At 24.4% G+C, this 23,059-nt stretch overlaps 1 protein-coding gene across 1 annotated transcript in view; it reads right to left on the bottom strand.

Annotated features, from left to right (window-relative positions):
* LOC129611001 (uncharacterized) overlaps nucleotides 1-10,770 on the bottom strand; it is a 35,200-nt gene extending 24,430 nt beyond the window's left edge. The window contains exon 1 of the mRNA XM_055523898.1: nucleotides 10,324-10,770. The gene's annotated coding sequence lies outside the window, so the exon portion shown is untranslated. The remainder of the gene's footprint in view (nucleotides 1-10,323) is intronic.
* Between the last annotated feature and the right edge of the window lie 12,289 nt (nucleotides 10,771-23,059).

Below are 23,059 nucleotides of genomic sequence, written 5' to 3' on the forward strand. Positions count from 1 at the left end.
ACACAAACAATATGCTGAAGATATTTCAGGGAAAAATTTAGGTAATTAATGTCGTATGCATGTAAGTATGCGTTTTTTTGTACAATTTTTGCGTTTTGATATTATTGTTAGGTATACTTAGATTGCGCCCGGAATTAAGTTTGACTGTTGGTTTAAAGGTTTGCTTTTATACAAGACGATACAAAATCTCACATGGTGTTGAAGCAATCAATGTTTTAATGAAGATATTTTCTGAGCACTTGTAAAATGAATAATTTTTTGAAGAGGAAAAATCTGACCATAAAAATGAATAATTTTTTTTTTAAATCTACTTATAAATCATTAAAAATAACTAGATTACATTAATGCAAGTGGCAGATGTCTCATATTTGACATCGGAGACGAGGATAATGGAAATTTTTCGAAACTTTGATATATAATTATGGTCTCCCTTTGCATTTACCAAAAAAATCAATCTACAAATCGATTTAATTATAATATTTTGTTTAAAAACAAACTGAAAATACAAATGGTACTGTTACAAACATTCTCATAAAAGAATTAGATATTTTTTGATTAAGAAGTAAACAAACATTAACGCGTCACGATTATCTGACATTTTTAGCAGCTTCACAAAGTTAATCAAGAAAAATTTAAATTGTTTTGTTTAAAAAAATGCATTGTTTAAAATACAAAAAATAACATTTTTATTTTATATTTTTATACCATTTTTATTTTTATATAAACAAATATAAAAATGGTATATAAATAAAGCATTATAAAAATTTTATCATTGAAGTCTGAAAAAATGGTTTTACCTCAGTTAAATTGCCTTTAAATTCGCGTAATTTTATAAAATAATTTCTATATATGTGTGTGTGAATATTATACAGATCGTAATTATCCCATTATTTTTAGAGGTAAAAACGAAAGAGATTTATTTGTGTTCTTGTGTTATAATTGCTTGATGGTCATATATATACATATATATACCATATGGTAGTTAGGTAGCTCAAAACTAAGCATATTGTGTGTGGGAGATGAAAATATAGAAAAAAAATTAATTTAAAGGTAAAAAAAATCATATTTCTTTTTCATATACGTATATACATAATAACTTAAAAATTGCTACACGTAAATTTGCCATTTAAATACAAAATTTATAATATTATGTTTAATTTTTTTAGAAATATTTTAGTTCCTTATATTCTTCAATTATTAATAATATGTTTAGTGAGCGTGTACAAAAATGTCATTATACTTATACTATAGTCTAAATCTGAAATGTAAAAGTCGGAAACACAATGAAAAACCATTCGATTAAATTTAATATCGCAAGTTAAGTATGCGGTAAGAATATAATGTGATAAAAAATATTGTATGAAACACAATGTGTGAACACAAAAGTACTTAAGAGAAACACTTTAATAAAATTAATAGAATCTGTGGCATTATAGCAATTATGCTTTAAACTTTTACGATTTTTGAGAAACAAACAACGAAATTTTCGATTTTGATCAGTGATGGGTCAACTGTCACCATCAATACGATTTCTGTGTATAATACAAGAGGGTTTTAATACAATAATTTGCAATTCGAAATAAAAACATCCTAAATTTATATTCAGTTTTTCCAAAGTTTGGGGTTGCAGATTTGAGTCAGCGAAATTGCTATTGTTATGGTTAATATTGTTGTCGACTGGTGCTAATTTAAGGTTCTGTGTTTTTTTACATTTAACTAAAGACATTCTTGATTTCCCGTCTTATAATACCACATCATGTAATAAAATTAGGTTAAATTACAGATCTTTGCGACTATGCTGATAACACACAGATATGAAAGGAAAACTAAACAAGCTTTCAAAGTATTTGCAAATCTATTTGAAAATTTGAAATCTACGCAAATATCCAGGCGAACTAAAGTAAGAGTTTTCAATGCCCATGTTAAGTGCGTTGCCAAATACAATATCAAACAATAACTTGTGGTCAGTATTCGAACAGGAGTCAATAAAGAAACAAATTAAGAAAAGAAATTACAGGTGGCTCGGACACATTCTAAGAAGACCAGAACACTCCGTAGCAAGAAATAAGTACTTGGAATAGAAGTGTGTTGAAAGAAATTGCACAAGTAGGAAAAACAAGGGACCAGGTTACAGCGCTTGCCCAAAATAGAGAATGATGGAGATGCTTTGTGAAAACCTTATGCTTCTAATAGGAGTGATAAAGGAAAAGAGCTTCGCGTAACTTTGAAATACACAAATTAAGATCAAATGAGCGATTAACTTAATTAATTATGAAACTAATATTTTAAAATAAACCAATTTGTTTTTCACAAAAATAAATTTTGAAAGCCAGAAATGCATTAAAATTCAATTCAGAAATTTTATTAGAACAACAATTCATTCAATAGTTTTGCTTCACGGAAGCGTATTTTATTATAAAACCTGTTATGACTGCCTATGAAATTTTAGAACCTTTAAAATAAATGGTAATTTTTGTTGCAAAATTAAAGGCAATTTAATATTTTTCAAAGGCGTTTTTAAAGATTTTCGTAGTAAGATAGTGAAATATGTAAGATGAGTATGTGATATAACATTTTATAATTTTTACATATTCACAATTCTGTTAATAATAAACTTATTCAATGCTTTTGCAGTTTCAAGTTTAAAATTTCTTATTAAGCTCATAATGTATACTCGGACATTTTTTTCAATATCACAATGTGGCTGCAATCGATTATAATTCCAGAATTATTACTAAATTTCATATAAGAACATAAAATTTTGTATATTATGGAGGAAAACGAGATATAAAAGTTATTTTTAGATTATGATTTTTGTAAAAAAAAATTTTATTGTCTGGCTCCTGCTGTGCTGTACAATAATTGAATAAGTAACTATAATAATAAAATTTTAAGTATAAAATTTTATTAAATTAATAAAAGAAAAAATTCTCTGAATTTTAATTTAACCCACAAGTTATTTCATTGTTACAAATTTTACATAACAGATTTAAATATTTAGTATAAGAACATTTGAATTTAGAGAAATAAAAAAAGATTAAATTGAATGTAATTTATTTGGATTTGTTAAATTTGAATATTTTTCGGAAATCGGAAACTACTAGCCTTAAAATTTTTAAAAATATTGAAATTTTTTTTTGAAAACAGTACTGTTTCAGTTCTAAATTTGCATTTTATGTCTTTTTCAACAATAATAATTATACTTAAATAATTAATGTAATTATATTTTAATATTATAAAAAATTTAAAACTATTTGTTTACAATCAAATGTCCTAGGGTACATATGTCCTAGGTTATAGATAACCCCATTGTGATACCACTATATCTCTATATCCCCACCCTTATTTGTGCCAGGCCGAATCCTCTATAAATTTTTTGTATCGTATAAGTATAGAAGTAAAATTAAATTTATAACAGAGTTAGTCACGAAATATAATCTTAATAACTTGCTTTTATTAATTCCATTAAAATTTTATTTTAATTCCATTAAAATTTTCTATAAGTATAGTTGTAGTATTAACCTCGCGAATGATGGTGAATTTTTGTTCTGTTTCAGGAATAAGTAAGTTATTTTTTTTGTATACGTACTAATTGTCTTTTGAGAACCCTAATTTTCTCAAAAGCAATTCGTTTATTGAAACTAGTTTACCTTGATCTCCAATTTTGTATTCCAGAAAATATTTGGTGAATAAATCATAAATGAAAGATTTTAGGATTATGATCAAAGAATAAATTTTAAATGTCATAGAATTTTTGATATGTATATATACTCATAAGGCGGTTAATATGATATTCGCATGATTAATATGATATTCGGATGTACCAAAAATTTTTATTTACGGTGTTAATGTATAGTTTAGTGACTAAAGTAGAGGGAAGTACCAATGAATTTAACAGAAGTATCTTTCTATTCTATTTAATATTTGTCTTCAACACAGTATTGAATGTATCTCTACTTTTGATTATTGTAATTTAATGTTACTTTAAAAACTCTCATTTGACGTGCAAGGGAACATTTGTTTATGAATCAGTATTTGAATATTTGGTTTGGGTTGTCTATAGGTGCGTGTTCAATTGGTTCATCTAATGAGAAGTCCCGCCATTTGGAAAGACTGAAACATAATATCGGTTGGAATCCGAAAAGCTGATTTGCTTCCAAAATTTTTTTAAAGCATATTTATATTCTAAAAATTTAATATCAAAAATTAGTATTATTTATAATAAATTTATGATAGCACCTGCCCCACTTGTTACTTATCCGATTGTTCATTATCGTTTATTAAACTTTCAAGTATTTGTAAAAGGTAAGCTATTTTTGTATATTTCTTTTATATTAATTTATGGCATTATAATATATGACCTATTAAGGTAACATACGTTTATAAATTTATTCATATATATATATTAAATTTCATCTTTAATCTAAGATAAATTTTTAATATTACCCAGACTAAAAGTTGAATGGTAACTTTTTCTTGATTTTTTTGACTATTTTTGTTATAGTGTGCATGACCATATAAAAATTTTGTTTTTGCATTGATTTTCTTTATATACTGGCGTTCACCTTTTTCACTGCAACATTTATATACATTTTTGTATCTATCATGTGTTTTAATAATATATTTATACATACATATATAAATTTATTCATAATTTATTAAAAATGATTTGAATATTTTAAGTTTTTGGTTAAAATCAAAGAAAAAAAAAATTGATATTAAAATTTTAATAACCCGGAAGTATGCATTGATTGTAATGTACCAAAAAAATTTGAAAAAAAAGAAAGGAAACTATTTTCGAAAAGTCGGAAGAGACCTAGTTTTTGTTTTTTTTGTTTTCATTTTTGTTTATTATAAAAATTGTATAAATTTATTAATTAATTTATTTAAATTATACTGACAAAATTTTAATATTCACACCAGAAATACACCCAGAAGTAATTTTTTACAATTCATTTTGTTTATCTCATTAATATTAAGTTAGAAAAACATTTATACTGCTAATTGAAATCTATATTAGACAAAGTTTCTGATTATATTTATTAATTAACAAAATATTTTTAATAATTATTAAGTAGTATGTAGCACATTAATTATATTAAGAAATTTCTTTGTTAAAATTAATAAATAAAATGTTAATGTTAATTTAATGTTAAAATAATCGCATGAATAATGAAAATTTTTAATTTGTTTATGAAAAATTGTTATATTCGAAAAAAAAAAATTAAAAATTAACATTATTTCATGTATTATTACAGTCAAACTTCAAGAATCCTTGACATACTAAAATTTATACAAAATTTAACTACGTAAATATTTTCACTCTTCTTTCAAAAACAAAAAAAATACAGCAGAATTAAAAATTCAAAGAAGATTTCAAAATTTCAAGTATAATTTCTTCAAGTGCGGTTGTGAAGCATCTGCAAAGTTTTTAACAATGAAAAAAAAAATTTGAATTCAATGAATTATTGCGCCTTTTTTTTTTATAAAAAATTTAAATTTGTTTTTTAAAACTTTATAAGATTTTAAGCTAAAAAATTTCATTTCGATTCTAAGAAATATTAAAACATGTAATTGAAACAAAAGCAGTTTAAATCTTCACCTGCTTCATAAATTAAAGTTTAATTTAATAAATTCAAATATATTGAAATATATTTAAATTTGTTATTGCAGGCTAGTCACCTTTGAAGTTAACCCTATGACACTATGAAACTAGGGCATGATATCATGCACTAGGAGTGGAGAAGGAAAATAAAAATATTTAAATTTGTAAATTTTGAAAAATATGAGTGAATCCTAGGAAAAAATTAGATTCTTTCTATAAAGGAACTAAAAGATCTAAAAATCAGATATTTGGTAAAATGACTAATATGTAAAATCTTATGGAATTCGTAATGACAAAATCTTATCGAAATTTATGAGCGTTAACATTGGATATTATTGAGAACGAATAAGGTGTTACGAGTTATAAAAGGATTTTGTTTTTGTCTTAAATTTAATTTTTATATATTATACTTCGGTATAAAGTTTATTTATTACAAATCATAAGAATTTCCTAAAAATTGAATCATTAAGAATTATTAAGCAAAAATAAGTTGTGTCACATGTGATGATTGAAATACGCTTACAATTTTTTTTATGACTCATTTTTATTAAATCTGCAAATTCTCATTCGAATATTTTTTTATAATAAAAAATTCTAAAATAAGGAGCTTAAAATTTATTATGTAAAAGTTTACTTGTAAGATTTTGACAGTGAAACAATTTAATTTTAAAATTTTGAAGAAAATCACTGTAAAATTGAAAATGTTTAATTTTAAATGTTAAACTGAATATTTAATTTTAATTTTGAATAATAATGTTCCCATTTTTCAATGTAATTTCGTTTTAGGGTAAACCACAATGTAGTTATTATAATATATACTTGAAACGTAATCCATTGAGCCAGTTCTTTGTAGAATGTCGGACGGAATATCACAGATGGTAATGTAGCTAATGGCAATAAACAATATTTTCCAAAACTGCAATTTATACCGGATATCAAATCAATAAAGACGTCCGACGAAGAAATAATCCGCAAAAGAAAATAATCTATGAATGAGTCCAATTACATAATCATTGAGCGCAATTTATTTCATATTTTTTAATAGTCCAATACTTAATTTAAAAGTCTGGTGCTCAGGAATCATTTGCTAAATAATGAAATGACAAACAAAACTGAATGACAACTGTATTTGATTGAAATGTAAAATGTTAAATATAAAAATAAGAAAAATTTAACAGTAAAAGAATATCCGTTATTATATTTAGTAAAATTTTATATATATATTTTTTTTAAAACTTTCATTCCATTTCCAATAATGCTGAAAATTATTTTATCACCCCATTCATGTAAAAATTGTTTTCTTTTTCTCTTTTTTTCATGCAATCTTCGTGTACTATTAATTTTACTTTAATATATGGTTAAATTGTACAAAAATTGAGCAATTAATTAAATTGCACTTGAAAATTTTGATTATTGTACATATTTCCTGCTATAACAATTAAAAATCCGGGAAGTAGCTACTTTGACACGCAAAATATCATTTGAGAAACACTGTTATGTTAAATGTTAATGTTATTAAAATATTTATGCAAAACTAATTTTTATAAAATATTATTTGTTTATATATAGTTTTAAAATATTATATTTTTTAAGTATTTAACTTTAAAATTTATTTAAAAAAATTATTTGAATTATTTATTTATTATTATTAATAGTTTTCAGAGTGTTACGCTTTATGAAAATTTAATATTAAATCAAATAATTATTATGAAAATTATTCATTTGCAAACTGTGAAATGTTTATGAATTAATCATATATACTTTATGTATTATTTTTAAAATTAAAATTTTTATTATTTGTTCTTATAATAATTTTAATTTATTTACTTATTTTTAATTTATATAATTACCGCTTTGTATTCTTAATATTCTTAAGTAAATTTAATTTGTTTTTATTTGTAAACACACGTTTTTTCAAAATTATCTAATTTTTTCAATTTTATTTTTATAAATTATTAAAATTAGTTTAGGAATTTTCGAAAATTATCCATTGTAGTTACCTATACATATAAATTTTAAGTATATTTTGACAAACTTTCGATTACGTTTATAAAATAACCTTGTCTTTTTGATTTATTTTTTTCTTGTATAATTTTTTATTTTTTTTTTTCTTAAATATAATTTATGATTTTTGAGTTTTTATGTTGAATGAATAATAATTATTATTGCCATCAAATTCGAATAAGGTGATAAAAAGTATACCGTTAATAGCACTTTCTGTCAATCAAATACAATTATATAAAAAAATATTTATGTTGAACGAACGACATAACGAACATTTTTTTTTATAATTTATATTTAAGAGGTTTTTTACACGTTTGTTTTTTTTTCACAAAATATACAAAAAAAGGAGGAAAACAAAAAATAAAATAAGAAACAAAAGAATTTTGACTTTTGATTTCAAATATAAAAAAAAAAGAAAAATAGACAAAGCTAAAAATAAAAAATGACAAAAACAAAATAAAAGCGAAAACACAATGCATAACTTAAGGCGATTTCAAAAATATTATAAAACAAAATTTTCCATTAATAAAAACAAAAAATTAAAGTAGGTATGTACGAATGTTCAATGAACTACAAAAAGTTTAGCAGCAACAAAAATATTTTGCGCAAACTATTTTATTGTAAATACAATTTTAACCGTAATTTTGTTGTTTTTGTATTCTTTCTTAATGCTGTTTAGTTAGCCGAGGTGTTGCAAAACAAACGCAGTTAATTTTGCCCATAATTTTCAAATGAAAGAGGAACTAATTACCTATTTACCCATAAAACATTTTAATATTGGAAAGAAAAAATAAATTAATTATTATTTCATATAAGGGTTAAATGGAATGCTGAATGGAAAGTATGCAGATAACGTTTTACATTCATATACTAGTATATTGCATGGATATGTATGTATGTAATTAAATTTGTTGTGCTTTATAGACAATAATAAATATAATGACAATCACACGTACTTGCATTATTCTACGTTCTTGTTCTGTTCTTTTATTTTACTCCATGCTATATATGTACACACATAAAGGTGGGTTAATTTATGTGGGTAACAAAAAATATGAAAAAAATGATCGATTACAAACAGATGTTTTAATATATTTCTAAATTCAAACGCGCATACATTCATTCATACATAACTATACATAATTATACACAAGTATTTCTAATACTTTAATTTTCCCATTACGTATGTGTGCCTGCAATTGAAAACAAAATTTATAATAAAAATTTTATTTTTGATGGTGTTACCAGCGCGCTGTTATAAGACAGAATAGAGGAAAATATTCGATTCAATTATAGTTGCTAGTTTTTGTTTTCTTTTTTTCTTGTTTTTACAATATTTTCTTTTACCTACATATTTATACATATATATTGCAATCAATTTTCATTTTTATATACTTGTATATATATATCTATATTGATAAATACATTTTATATATACATATACGTATATACAAATTAAGTTGTATTTACTTTCACTGCTTAGATTCTCTATACATATTATTTATATATGCTCGCAAAATTATGTAGGTAAGTATGTATATGTTATGTGGAATTCATGTAGCGATATAACAAAATTTATATACGATCAATGATCATTATATTTATCCATATAAAATATATGTATACATGCATACTGCGTACATACATATATGTATAATATGCAAAACATAAAATGAAATTTTTTAAAATTCATATGTAATAAGTATAGCTGCTTATCAAGTTTTTATTGCGAAATAAATTCTGTGCCTACAATCCAAAACGTCTTATGTTTTTTTAAGTCAAAATCGAGTTAAACACATTCTTATAATAGTAATACAAATGCATCAGTGTGTGTTTAATATATTCTCTTTGAGTAAATGTTATCACAAGTTACAATATCATAAATTGTATTAAGTGATTTTCTGTTAGGTACGGTTTACATAATATATGGAAAAATCTAAGACTTAATCTGAGTCTGATAAAAGTTCTATATGTAAACATTTTTCAATATCAGGCTTTGCCGGACAATAATTACACTTTTATTAAACTCTCCTTTCGAAAATAGTGGAAATTAATCTTTTTTCATCATATCTACTGTCAAATTTTTTAAAGATAAAATGACGAGAATCAATTTTTTATTTTGAGTTTTAAAGAGCGATCAGCTGATTTTTATGATTGGTAACAATTTTTGTAGCAAATTATAAAATTTTGACTTAAAGTCTGAACTCCATCAGATAATTTTAATCGGACATGTAAACAGAACATGTGTAGAATTTGTTGTAAATTTAGTCTCATATTTTGTCATATTCGTAAACGACATCCGATTTAAGATTAAGTCAATTGTATGTTATATTAATTATTCATTTTAGATTTAGTACTCAAAATATTTTAGTTTGTAGGTACAGAATTTTTATACGTCTACATACTTATATGAACATATACATTATACATATATAGCTATATACATACAATAATATTATCGATTGTTTTATATAGCTAGAGGAGAGTTATTGAATTTAAAGTGTTTTGTCATTGAAAAATTAACTCATATTTATAATAGTGATGTGGTGATGTAGTAAGAAAATTGCACGAGCAGTTTTGTTGCTAAATTATTTTTTTTTTTTAAAACTCTCAATAGAAATTCACAGCAAAAAATCTTTTAAGATATTTTTTTTTTAAAAGAATAAAAAATCAAAAAAAACAAAAAAAGCACATTTTTTTAAAACGTTACTCACTTCTAATTTATTTTTTTATTACGTTTCTTTTTTTCTCTTTTCTTATATTTTTTTATTATTTTTTTTATATTTTTTTTCTTTTATTTCGTTTTAATAAGAACCGTGTAATACCGACCAACTTCAAGTCGGTTAAACACACTCCAATATTAACTTTTTTTTTTTTTTTAATAAACTAAAAAAAAAACTCTTAATTATTTTTTTCGTATTTAATTTTTTTTCTTTTCTTTTTATTTTATTTATTTTACTCTCATATTTTTCTTATAATTTTCGCTATAAATTTTTCTGTTTTTTATTAAATTGTAGGTAAAAAAAAATTTATAAAATAAAAAATTGGAAAAAAAAGTCTGTATTGTTTTTTTTCCTTCAAATAAAACGCGAAAAAAAAAATTAATTCCACACCTTACGACGTTTCTTAGCCAAAATTTCGTCGACAACTACAAAACTGGATTTAAAATAAACAAGCTCACCAAAACCAATTGATCAAAGTTATTTTACCACCTCTTTTTCAACATTTTCTATAAAAAAAAAATATGTGTACATAACAAAAAAACAAAAAAAAAGCAAGACAAGAAATATTTAAGTTTTTCTTATTAGAGAGGGATTACCAGTTTAAATGGTAAAAAAAAATTTGTGAGAAAACAGAAATGAAAACGAAAAGTTAAAAATGAAAATAAAAGCAACAAAAACAATCAACAACAACAATTAATGGTAAATGGTAAATTTTATAACAATGCAAATTTAAAATAAACATGAAAAAATATAGTCAAAGAGCTAAGATAAGATTTGTCATTTTGGTTTTAAAATTTGATTTGAAAGTGACTATAACGACAGATTTTAGATTCTTCTCGTATGCACGTGTGGTCGATTAAACTTAAACTAATGAATTATTCAAAATTAAGAATTTAATTATTTTGGCTCCATTTATTAATTTAATGAATTATTATATTAATAAAGTTGGGTCAAACCAATGGTTTGTATTGTAGCACTTCTCCCTTCAACAAGTGAAAATTCTGTTTTTAAATACAGTCTAGGTACATTTAGAATCACACTACTAAAATTATTTTCATTCATATACAAAACTATTTCTAGGATTGCATATATTTAGGATGAACGATTTATGCAGTCTGAAGAGGGTCTAACAAAATGCTCGATTTTAAAGGTTAATTGTGTGAGTTAAGAAAAATAATTATATTTTTTAATGTCATGGAATTTACCGTTAGCTTTTAGTGCTTATAGAAATTTGAAACAGTTTGCGGTTTCGGAAATATAAGGTGTCAAAAATTCAAATTTTACAAATTTCAAGAGGCGATAACTTGAGCGGGGTGGAGATGGAAAAAAATTTTCTTCTAACGAAATTAACTATTTATTAGTGTCAAAGAGTGCCTAAAATTTCAAGCTTCTACAGGCTGGTGTCTAGAAGAAAAACGAAATCAAAAATTTGGAAAAAAAAGACTTTAGATAACGGTAAATTTGAATGGCCATTTTGTTTTTCTAAAGTTTAACTATAGTATACCGCGCTAGGGGAAGCAAGCTGCTGCCTTTCTGCGTTTGCAAAATTTCAAAAATGCTTATGGTTTCATTGCAACAAATAGTTAAAAAAGGCCATTTTTAGGATTTTGGGGGGGTATAACTTCTAGAGGGGGGAGATAGGTAAAAATTTTGTTCTACGAAAATAAGCTTCTAGTAAAATTTCAGCTTTCTATCTTCAAGGGTGTGGAAGTTTTGTAAACAGACACAGAGAGACAGACAGACGGACGGACGGATAGGGTGAAACTAATAAGCACTTTTTTTCAAAATTTTTTTGGAAAAGTGCTAAAAAAAGAAAAATTAACTTTTGAAGACCTTGATGAGAAATAACTCAGGAGTTGGAGTAAAAACAAAGAAAGTTATTAAAAAATTAGGAAAAAACTAAAAGATTAGCTGGATTAGGATGACGATTAATTTCAAGAATCACTTCGGCAGTCTATTTATTTATTTACAGTTTTTTATGATAGAAGAAATACGTCCTCTTTCTTTCATTTCCTGACTCTTAGGTATGCGTTGAAATAATTTACAACCTGTTTTTAATTTAAAGTAGTTTGTCAAAAACATGCATTTTCAGACTTTGAAAAGGGGTTTAAATTTTAGCGGAAAGGGAATACACTATAGTTTTAATAATAGCCTTTCATATGATTCGCTAAAATGAATGCTGCCACATTTTGTATTAAAATTTTTTTTTCTACAATATTTCAAGTTACTGCTATAATGATGTCATCTTAAATTAAAGTTAGTAACTAGATTTACTCCTAATAATAGTAAATTTTGAATTTAAAAACCTGGAAACTTAGATATTTTTTAATGCGGGATTTTATTCAGTATTAAATGCAATTTATTCGTCTTTTTATAAATTAAAATTTAAATACCACCTCTAGGACTATATACAAATATCTTAATGCAGTCAAACAGTGTAATGGATTGAGAGAACTTTATTAAATATTTTTTTTGTTTTACTTTATTCATTATTGCTCTATTGGTAAAAAAAAAGCAATAAAAAGAATCAAAAGTTATCTTAGAAAGCTCTGAAAATCTTATAACTCTACTTGTTTAATGTATAACAGAATAATTGGTAAAACACTTAAAATATATGTATGTACATATATTTAAGAGTTACTGGTAATTATATTAAAATATAGCTCGGGTGTTATTTCTGGATCTTTGTTGTACATTTTTGTATGGGTACATGAATGTGTATATTCTGAAAAGACAATATAAAACAAAGCAAAATAAGATAAACAATACGCTATGGGGTTCAGCTATATAATAGACTAAAACGATTACGCTGAATGCTGAAAATGAATTTTTAATTTAATGTTATTTATTCAATTTTTTATTTCATTATTTTTTCAGCTCAATAATAATATTTCATATTACGAAATTACACATTGCAAGGAATTTGTTTTTCTTAGTTATTGTTTTCTATATAATGTACTAGTGTACTATAAGCTTAAATCTAATGCTATATATAGAGGAGAGAGAATATTGTGTGATTATGCTGTAATTATAATGTAAAAATATGCATATAGACATTTACAAGAGCTTACAAGTTAAACTTAATTGACAGATTTAGATTTAAATTTTTTGCTTGCTATTTTGTTATTTACAATCTGGCATTTTGGTATTAGGAGTTTCAACAAAAATGAAAAATATAAGGAAAAATAAAAAAAAATATTTGCTTTTTAACATTCGCCTTTTTATTTTCAGGTCATTATAATATGTATAGGTTAGATAAATGAACATAAGGGTGGGCTATTCTAACAAGTTTTTCATAAATAATCTACAATTTATGACGCATAAAGGCAACACTTAATATAATATGTTATTTTGTTTTTGATAGAACGACAACTTGTTTCCTCTGATATAATGGGAGTATGTCAATAAGTTTCTTTTTTTTCGAAAATTGAAAGTTTGGAATCCAACTGGAATTTGATTTCGAGAGAATTGTCCTTTGTATTGTACATATCGATAAGAAACTATTTGAACAGCAACAATTAAATAATTGCTCACAGATATCGAAATTCTTGCAAATTCGAATTCTTGAAAATAATTGTAAATAAAGGATGGCAAATAGGATTTTATTGTACAATAATAGGACTTCAGAATACCAACCTTTTGAATAAAATTTTGAGTAATTGTTTGTTTCAATTTAAAGCACTTTCAAAATAAAAAGGAAATCATAGATGACCCACCCAATAAAATGTGTACTTTTCATTAAATGTATATTAAAAAATGTAAGTGAATGTTCAAATTTGCAATTATATAGATTGTAAAGTAGTGGGAAAATTGTTATTTATTTTTTTCGTTATAAATTTTACAAATAGAACGAGTTATAGTAATTATATTTTGGTAACTATAAGTTAACATACGTATGTGTGTATGTATATTATATAAATATACATATGCAATTCATGTATAGCCATAAATTATTTATATAAATTTTTTGATATTATTAAACCGGTTTTGAAAATTTTCACAGACCACCAACTTATTAAGAGCAACTAAAATAACAGTTAAAATCATAAGTATAGATTAGAGAAGGTAAAACACATACATATATACAAATTTTTTATTGTTCAAATTGCATTCAAAATAAATTAGAATTTATTTGGTATTTATAGTTCCAGTTCCTTTATTATTGTAAGTATATACACATTAGAGTATATTTGTGTACATAAAATACTTAGCAAAAAATTAAAATAATTAAGTACACACAATGAAAATTTGCAAAAAAGTGGAAAGGAACTAAAATATAGTAAATGACCTGTAGTTAAAAATGTTAAAATTGTTATTGCAGTATGCTCTCAATAAAAGCAACTTTCCCTTAAATTTTTTAATGATAAGATTATTATATGAACAAGCACACAATAATAAAATTTCTAAAATTTTAGTTTTAAAGTGTATGAAAATTTTATCACAATTGTATTATACATATTACATACAAATACACGCAATATGTATAAATTGAATTTTGAAAATATTTTAATTATCTTATAGCCGTACAGTTGGGGATATTAATTTTATTTAAAGAAAATTTTTGTGCAAAATGAATTAGAGTATTGGAAATGTCTTATACACCGGTGAAGCAAACTTTAATTTTGAATATCGAGACGATTTGTTGATTGTTAAACCAGTGGTTGTCTGAGCTGTGATCAACTATCGCAGTGATTCTACTATAATAATTGTTAATTTACAGAGCGATAGTTTGTACATGTAGGGCAATTGCGGCCTCTGTCTAGCAATAGCCTAGCGTTCTTAAAAATTAATATATTTTAAGGAATAGTAATAGAAACCTTAATTTTGCCTCAAATACGGGAATTTTCAAATTTATTAAGAAAATATAAAGGTTAAAGTAAAATGTTATTGATTAAACAAACGTGTTAAACGTTGTCAATTATTTTGTAACAAAAAAACTGTTATAGTAAGCTTTCAAACCAAAAATCTGGAATTGTAAGCTTTTACTATATGAAAAAATTATTCAATACGTTGAAATATCCTATATAATACAGGCGATAACCTTAACTTTCCTAAATCTACAGATTATTTGACTTCATTTGATATCTGTGTTATAAAAAATTACTTAATAGTAAAAATTAAAATTTCGCGTCTCAATAAATTAAAACTGCTAATTTCTATTTCAACTTATTAATTACACATATTTCGTTAAGTTATTAACAAAAATTAAATCAGTTTAAAATTTGCAATTTTTCTTCAAACATAAATTTCTTCAAAAAATGTGTTAAATAACATCATTAGTATTTTCTATTCGTTTTCACTCATCACATTATATTGAAGATTGTTGAGCAATATTGAGAAACTCCTACGTCGTCGTAATTAAAGCTTTTAGATGAGAAATTTTTCGCTCTTATATTAAAAATTCGTTACCAAATTCAATCTTCCTTTTGTTTTTTTATGTATCTAGGTACCTAATGTTTTATGTTTTCCTTTGTAAAGCTACTATACAAATTTTTGAAATTATTTAACCTGTACATAAATTTCAATTTCTAATCATGACAGCTGGTGATGTAAAAAAAAAAACGAAAAATTAAAGATGCTTTTTTAATATTGATGATAAGAGTTGCGAATAGTTTCCATAGATTTCATTATTGCCATTTTCCAAGAAGTTTAAAATTTCATTTTTCATAAGTTTCTTTTACCCAAATACATACATAATAACATTTCGTGTTAGATATATGTACATGGAAATCATATTATATATTATGCTTGTATATTTTCTGATTTTAACGCCATCTTCACTATTACGAATGGTATATTGCGTAAATTTATAGTCGATTGTAAAATAAAACTGGCATTGGTGTAAAATAAATAAGAAGGAAAATTTTAAAAACAAAAAAAAAAAAATGTGGAAAAATAATAATAAAATAATTGTGAGAGAAAACTTTGTAGCATAGAAGTCTTTTGTTTAAAATGGGCATCATTAATGAATGTTATAGTCCACACGTTTAAATAGGTTGTTTGATAAGTTTTTATGTCAAAATTAGAATGAAGTTTTGCGGAAATATTAATAGAAAAATTTTCTTGTTAGACTGAATTTAAATGACTTTTCTCTGCCTCTATTAAGTCTAGCTGAACGTTAGGTACCAATCTATAATTCGAAAAAAAAACATGCATAGAGATGGAAGTGGTGGCACAGTCAATTTTAATTTATTGATAAAATACGTATGAGTAAACTGTATTTTATAGTCCTTAAAAATAATAGTTAAAAACTTGGATGATTTGTACAATAAGATTTCTTCTTATATCGTCTACAATATTGCTTATATCTACTAGGGTACATGAAAATTTGTGGTTTCGGCATGATTGTGCAACATCTACTGTTGCAGCAAGTCAGCCGTTTTTGTTGAGATTTTGATGTAACTGCAGTTTATTTCCAAAGAATTAAAAATTTTTTGTTTTTAAATGTGAAATGGACATGGGAAATTGAAAATTTTCAAAATAAAACTTTTGGTTAACCAAATTTATTAAGTTCGAACATGAAATTTGAGAAACTCACTTATTTACAAGATTTCACTTGTCAGGATTTGGAATATCAATCAATTATTGAAGTCTACAGCATACAATTTACTTATATTAAATTCCAAATTTCTTCTTTCTTTTAAAATACTTGTTTTGCTGTTCATTTCATTGTATAAATTTTTTAAGTTATTACAGGAAAATTTTTAAATTTCACATATTATTTAAGTATTTAAGGACGTGTTTTTTGTTCCCTTTTATTTGTAACTATGTTTGATAGTTTTCACTTAATTTATAACTGGTTCGCATAATTTTCATTACACAAATTCAAATTAATTCACTGATCATTCGAAATCTCTACGATTTCTCTACATCAATTACCATATTATCATTACATAATTATAATGCTACTTTTGAAACGGTCTACTTACATATATTTGGTAAATATAGAAGTAAATATATGTAAAAGGAAAATGTGTTTTTGCAAATATGTAAAATGCTTATGTAAAATTGGAAAATTTCATATGTGAGCTTGTTTTTATAATAAAATCTTTTCCAAATAGCAATTTTCATCTTGTATTTGTATTTGTAGAATCAACAAGTAAACTACTACATTCATGTATTTTTTTACCATATTAATATATTTTTACATCGTGTGTCTGTAATAAACTTCTAATAATGTTTTGTTTTAATTTCAGTTTCATTTACAAGCGATTTTATTAGCATAGTTTTTTACTCAGAGCATTGTATACAATCATTTACATTTCGATCTGCGAGTTTGTGAATTTTGAATACGGCTGAACCAATTTTAAAATTTTTGTGTGAGTTTTATATATAGAATGTTACGAATTTCTTAAATTAATTAGGATAGATTTATTGAACTAAAGAAAAATAATCTAGTCAAAGACAACAGAGTCAGCAATGTGTTAGAATCAGGTATGTCAGGTTTCGGGAACTCGATTTTTAATATAGGCCATTTTACATTTTTGATAATTTTTCAGAAAATATTCAATACGTCAGAATCGAGCTTTTGCTACGGGCCATATTTGCAAGTTCTTTCATATACGGTAAAATAATCAACCGGTTCCATTGAAATTTAATATTTAAATTTAAGGTATCATAACGATGAACTGTTAAATCCATAGTGATACAATGATTTTTTTGAGAATTTTTTCGTAACTCAGAAATTAAACTTTCACTTATTTTTTACAATATCAAAGGACCTAATTGACGCAATTTTTTGAAATCTAGTGACGAACTCTTGAGGGAATAAGGTTGAAACAAAACCTCTACTAAGAACCAAAATAACATTTTTCTAGTTATATTAAGTAAAGGTTGCGTCGTTAAAATTTGAAAGAAGGGTTTAAAGAACGTTTTTATGATTTTAAGTAACACTTTCGCTAAACTAGACGGCATACTCTGTAGTCGCTTATGTGCTGTTCACATCAGATTTTGTTTTTATAGTTTAAATAAACTGGAATATTGTAAACGTTTTCAATAAATTTCCGTATATCTATTGGAATGTTTACGATTTTCCACGTATACACTTGCACTGATAAAGTATTTGTGTACCTAAATCTATTTCAAATCTATTAAAGATTTGAATTTTTTGTTTCTCCACTTTAATTTTTTTTAGATTATTTTTAACAAATTGTACGCCTCAAGGTTTATTTCTGATTTTTTTTTTCTTTAAAGTTTTTCATGAAACGAGTTTTTAATATTTCATTATTTCTGGTAAGGAGACTGCAAATATACAGATGTAAAAAAATAAAAATCAAATCCAGGTTATTACAATTGATCGATGCTTTAATATAGAGTAATTAATTAAGTAAGTAAATGTGAGATTATTATTCGTTTTCTTTAACATCAATTAAGATGCAATTTTATTTATTTTTTTTCAGTTTTATTTATAGGCTTCTAAAATTTTCTAAGAGATATTTTCCGGTTTCATTATGAAAATTCTTTTATATAAAAAGGAAAAGTTAAATTATCTTTTATACCGAAGTAGAAGAAATAGTTATCATTTAAGTCACGAGAGCAGGTTTTCTTTAAGGTTAATTTACACTAATGATGCGTAGAGGAAGATTTAAATTTAAGAGATTTTCTATGATTGTACGCGAATTATGCTTATCCGAATGAGTTGAAAAAATGAAGATATATAGATGGCATTTTGATGATATGCTATGTATTTAGAAAAGTTTGACATTTTTATATGTTTAAAAGGAACAGAAAATGAAATTCATGAAATAATTATTGCTTTTAATTGAACATAACAATGTCAATATAGAAAGTAGATGTAAATTAGTGATTTTACATCTACTATTAATTTTTTATATTTTATTTCAGGAAAGTTATAAACAGGGAGTTAATTGAAGTAGATATATCTAGAATTACAAGGTCATATAGCCGTTCCCATGAGGTGAAGATAACATATAGTATAAGGGTAGTATATAGATGTTTTTGTTGAATTAGAACTTCTACAGAAAATAAAATGACATTACGGCAACAATGGACAGCTGTGTGAGGAATGAATTTTTACTAATTGGTATTCTAAAACGGTAACAGAAATTCTTCTTTAATATTTTGCCATGGAAACCTAGAAATTTTCTACTTAGAATAAATTAGAAAAGAAGTTAATATATCTTCTTAATTAAAAGCCGAAAAGAATATTATAGCTTGGAGTGTTTTGAATATTTGTGGAATTAGATTGAATTTTCCTGCTTAGAAAGCATCAATTTATCTCCCATACAATTAAAATACAAATGATATTCTTACATTTAGGGAATGTATCAAACGCCTTTTTAAAAAAAAAGATGATTTTTTCATAAAAAGGTAGTCATATGAATGAAGTATGTATACACTAGAACAACTCTAAAAGTAGGAAAATTTAAAATTTTTTTCCTGGTAAAGGCAAAAAGTTCAACGCATTCCTCCAACAAACCCACTATTTTTAGTGAATTTCTTAGTGAACGTTGTTTGAATTGCAATTTAAGAAAATAAACAAATTCATTTCTTGGCTTCAAATTAATTTTTGGGGCAAATTCAATCCAATAAACACTATAAAAAACTCTAAACTTAATGAGCAATAAATCGAACTTTCATAGCGTGTAATTAATTTTTTTCTATTCAACTTTAATTATTTTTTGGATATTAAATTACAATTAAAGTTTTAACGTATAATCATTATTACATGCTGAGTTTTTTAGGTTTTATGTTTAAAAAAAAACTAAACAAAACGTTTATTAACTTAACCTTTAAGTGTCAAATTATAGATCACTTAAAATTTATTATTTTGTACGTTTCCACTATATTTTTTTTCCTCTTACGGGGGCATAAATTTTTTGAAACATATTTTTGGTAAAGCTCAAAAAAAAAATAATAGTAAAAAAATTTAAAGTGTATAAGAAAAATAATAACAAAAAAAAAATAATCGTGAATTTTTTTTAATGAGCAACGCTCGAATTCTTTTATTCATGACACACGTAGTATGGCATGTTGTGGTCCAAAATGAAAACTTCATAAACCTAGATAATTATGTAAGTAAATACGAGTATGCCATACTTATACTAATTCCATTCGGTACATATATGACGTTTGTATAGAGGTTACTTAATTATACACAAGAGTTTTTTTTGATGATTACTTTTTTGACAGTTCATTCTGGTGGATTTACTTTGAAAATAGCATAAGATTGATAAAATCATATAATTTTAATTTTGTTATTACTGTTTTTCTTCATTTTTCTAGTTTGTAAAATGAACTTTATAATTTAAAAAAGTGAAGACAGTATAGAAATCAAGAGATTAAATAAAATTATAGATTCGCCAGCATTATTATATGCCGAATTATAATTTTAATCTCACGCTATACACTTGAATTACAATCAAAATTAATGGTTACAAACTTTGCAATGGTGTTTTATGATTTAGTTTTGCATTTTTATTTGTAATTCATTTCAGTACGTACGAATCTAATTTAAAATTATGTAAAAAATTTTTTTTTGTAAATATAGAAAAAGTGGCGTTACTTTTTACCTAAATTGTTTAACAAAATAGTAAAACATTAATTTTTATTTTAATTTATTTTATATATGGGTCAAAAGTTAATTAACAAAAAAAAAATTATTTTAATTGAGTAAAAATAAGGAAAAAAATAAACTTGGATTTAACAAATTTTTAAGTAATTGATTAGATTGTAAAGTAGCACATTTCCCTTGCGTAAATAGGAGTACTCTTTTTGAAAAATAATCGTTTAACTATTTTAATTGCTATACTTGTATTATGCAATAAATAATAATTGCATACCATCGGGGGAGAACAAATATTAAAAAAAGCATTAACATAATAGTATATTTCTACGGTTAATTAGAATATTTTTTGTTGGAGAGATGTTTAGCCTTAAATCAGTAGCGTTACATTACCGTTCCATTAGTAAGAAGAAAAATCGAGAGCGCCGAAAATCTTTTGTAATTTTGGGAGTGGATAATTTTTAAGGGGATCAGGGAGGTTAGAAATAAATTTTCTCCTAATGGTATCTGGAGGGTGTTAAAATTCTACACTCTAACAGCTAAAAGCCAAAGAGAAAATTCATGCAAGTCTCTAATTAAAAAAATTTTTTTGGTTTGCAAAATAAAAGTGGATATTGTAATTAAATAAATGGTGAAGGAGTTGACAACTCTAGGGCTTTAAGAAGAGGCCATTACTTTCAGAGACAGATGTAGGTAAAAAGTTTCATATAGAGAAATATATTTCTATGTCTAAGACAGCATAAAGTTTTGTAAAACGAGGAATAGATTGATAGACAGAGTAAAACTAATGACCATATATCAATTCAGGAAAATGGAAAATTTAAATTGTTATTTGTTGACTATTTCAATTGTTTAAATGTAAAAATAAACTTAAAAATTAAAAAAAAGTTGTGATTTTAAGAAACATTTAAATTTGGTTATAGAAATTATAGTTGGCTTGTTTCTTGCAAGACAAAAATTAGAGTTGCTGCTTCAAAATTGAATTTTGAATTTTATAAACGGTAGAATTCACAATTTATCGTGGGACACGTAAAAAGATAACTTAACTTAAATTTTAATAAGTCAAAATTTCATTGAATAGATTAAACTTCACGTTAACCATCTATCACTGAAATCTATATGTTACACATACATATACATACACCATAACAATTTATAATTTATATAAAATTTTTTTTGTTCCTAATTCTTAGATATACTTACCAATTAATTAGCACTTCCGAACAACTTGTAATTTAAGATGAAATGAAAAAGTAAAATTTAATCTTTTCATTTAGGATTAAATTTGTTACATAAGGTACCTCTTACCTTTTTGGAAAATTTCGAATACTACTTAAACTTGTTAATTTATGCCAAAAATCTGAAAATTTCGTTGAAAATATTATGTTAAACATACAAAGTAAAAATTTAAGGAAAGTAACTTGAATTTTAATTATTAACTAATATTTCCAGAAATTATCAGGAAATAATTTAAAAATAAATTGAATCTAGAAATATTTTTTGCTATATAAACGCATATGTCCTTATAATTACAATATTTTTCTTTGCTCCATAATAAAACATCATCATAAAATAGAAAGCAGGTGCTTAACTAAAGCGTTGAGCGCGTTTATCATCATTTACCTGTGAAATAAAATATCAAATGGTTTTTGTTTTTAACAATTTCTTATTCAACTATTTGTAAAGTAAGCAATATACTTTTTTTTCTTTTGCGGTTGTTTTGTAAAAAATTTAAATTTAGCAAAATAAACCGCAATATATCATGATTTTAAATATGGAATTTTAAAAAATTTATTACCATTCATCACCTTTTGCGTTATTAATCGGAGATTGGTTATCTTTATGCTACGACCATAATTTTAATTACCATTTAGGAATGGATGAAAATTTAAACATGCACTTAAACTTATTGATTATAATATTATGTATGTAGATAACGAAATGCGGTTGCAGACAAATATGTCAGAAATTGTGTACAATTAATGTCAAATAAAATAGTTTATACCAAAAACAAAAAAAAAACAATGGAATGGTTAAAAGAACTAAGGTGCCAGTTTATAAATTATTTTATTTTTCATAACAATATCGGTTTTGTTATCGGTATTAAACTTTTGCGTTTAAATATTAAATAGTGTACTTTAAAGTTGTACAGATTCCTTGCAATTAATCTGTTTAGTTCATAATTTTAAGTGTCCATGACAT

The sequence above is a fragment of the Condylostylus longicornis genome, unplaced genomic scaffold (genome assembly GCF_029603195.1).
Source record: "Condylostylus longicornis isolate FDR11 unplaced genomic scaffold, ASM2960319v2 ptg000048l, whole genome shotgun sequence".
Classification (NCBI taxonomy): domain Eukaryota; kingdom Metazoa; phylum Arthropoda; class Insecta; order Diptera; family Dolichopodidae; genus Condylostylus; species Condylostylus longicornis.